Source organism: Neopsephotus bourkii, unplaced genomic scaffold (assembly GCF_033783945.1).
Source record: "Neopsephotus bourkii isolate Nb327-2 ecotype Australia unplaced genomic scaffold, CSIRO-AGI_Nbou_v1 NB_1686, whole genome shotgun sequence".
In the NCBI taxonomy this organism is placed as follows: Eukaryota; Metazoa; Chordata; class Aves; order Psittaciformes; family Psittacidae; genus Neopsephotus; species Neopsephotus bourkii.
In genome coordinates, this window is record NW_026902160.1 from 328059 (window position 1) to 330460 (window position 2402).

Here is a 2402-nt window from a genome sequence, read left to right on the forward strand (position 1 = left end):
AGTAGTTTAACTGGGTATCCTGTACCTCAGACCAGCGTTCCTTCTAGCCGTAAAGGCTGTTTTAGTGAAAAATCTGGTTTAGTGAAAAATCCGTTCCCAGAGGAGAGGTATCTTCTTTTCTTAGCTGCTACATAGCCACGTTCCGGTGTAGGCTTGATAAATCGGTATTTCCTGGAACCTGACAGCGAAAGGTAGTTGCAAAAGATGCAATAAAACTGCTCCCTTAAAACAGCAATTATTTTAGCACAGAGAACATGGAAAGACTTGCTATTGATAGCACTGTCCAGCATGGTTCATTTGTCTGACCATGTTGTGTCCAAGCTGCCTCATTAAAACATGGTATATGGTTACAAGTAGGCTAAGCATGTGTATCTTCGTAGTCTTAAATGCACAAGGATCTGCCAACAGTGTTCAAAACAAAGTAATACGGGTGTTGAGAGCACTTCTGGTTCCTTTCTAAGTAATGCCATGCCATCGGTGCCATGGATTTATAGTTACTAGCTCTCAGATGAGGACTCACCACTCACCAGTGACATTTCTGTCAGACATTCCAAAGGAGCTTATCTAACGTAACATCAGGATTAACATGCCAGTCAGATCAAACAGTGAGCTGCTACTCTTACATTACCTGAGCATTTTATGTCCTCAGTTTGGTCTGAGAAAAGGCATTTGGTAGGTATGGCACATACTCTGAAAACCAAACCATTGCACAAGGATCGCTGCTGACTCAGAAGCAAACTTCTGCTTTGAGGGGCTGCATTTAATGTCTGGAACATACAGGTATATTCTTGTGGCTCTGAATTACTGTGTGTAACTGACCAGGCACCATCTGAATCCAGATACCTTTACAAAAAATAAAAAATAAATCATCAAATCCAGCTCTTCCTGTTGTTAAACCCACCACCCTAAGGCTTTTGCAGATCCCCGAGCTGAGCTGTTAGTACAGTCAAGCATAACAGTCCTGCGTGTAAACACACTGCACTGCTTCTAAAACTAGATAGATAGGTCACTGCCTACCCCATCCCTGTGGAAGACCAGTCCAAAACCTTGCAGGTTTTATGAACAGTATAGTAACAGAAATGTTTGGTTTAGACTACATTTATTAATACTGATTTTTTTATATGTCAGTCTTGTGTTTTTATTCAAGTAACCCACTATAAATAACCAGTCATTTTAACTATGCAAGATGGCATAACCAATACCTTTAGGACTGAGAATGTACCCATTTAGCTTAGGTGACAAACTCAGAGACCAAAAGCAGCACATTTCGGGGAAGGTTTGGCCCCTTCAATATGTAACAGCTCACAGTCCCAAAGTTATGATAAAGCTGCCAAATGTTTTATGTCTCAGTTTTTGTTTTTCTTTTCCAAATGCCCACAAGGCATGTTAGGAAGAAAGCAGCCCTGCCAGGTCCTATGGCTGAACAAGCTGCGTATCAGAAACACCAGCCTCTGCCCAGCAGAGCTCTGTTTCTGCTTCACACCAAACCCCACCTGCACCCCGAAGCAGCCTCAGGACCTCCGTGTAGCAGAAACTGATGGCAAAAAGAGATGGCTTACACAGAATATGGTTACACCACAGTAGGTGATTAACTTCTGCAAGGCATGACTGAGAATATCACACTTCACACCAGCTTTCAGCTGACAACCAGAAAACCAAACAACCAAGAGAGCTTTTCATGCTGTCATAAATAAAGTAATTTATGCAATTTTTAGGTGAACAGTTTTATTGTTACCCTATTCTTTACAGTATTTATATTCAGGATAGCTATTCTCTGGGACAGTTGAAGTTGACAGGTAATTACCTGAACTAAATGCAAAACAGTAATTTCCCTTTTCTTGTGTCTGATGGCTTGATTTAGTTACAGAATAGTTTCTTTTTCACTAAGTAACAACAGATTTATAATTGCTAACAGCTGTGTCAAAAGGCCTGTTACAACAATTTCTGGTTTAAGAGCAACAGAGACAAGAGAATAATAATGAATATGATTGTGTTTATGAAACTCTATGAGAAAGTGTTTGCTGACTCTAAGCTTGGCAAAACCCTTTGTAGTCCAAATGTTCAGACCTTCCTACCACAACATGAGAGCACCACCACTGCCTAGCTACTATGGTAGTTAGGCAATAGCAAAACTAGGTAGACCATAGTGATTATTAAGCTGAGGCAAAACTAGGTAGTCCTGCTTTCCCAGTCATGTTAAATACTCTATATTATGCATCGCCATTAGTACCAGGCTTATAATATTAGGTCCGATTTTAAGTATTGACAATACAATTTATAGAAGTGCATGCAGCAAATTTCATTCAATTTATACAAGGGCATGCAGCAACTTTCATTCCACATGATTTGAAACATGATTTTCAGTCTGGCATCCCTAAACAGGTATGTTAAGTTTCCCTGTC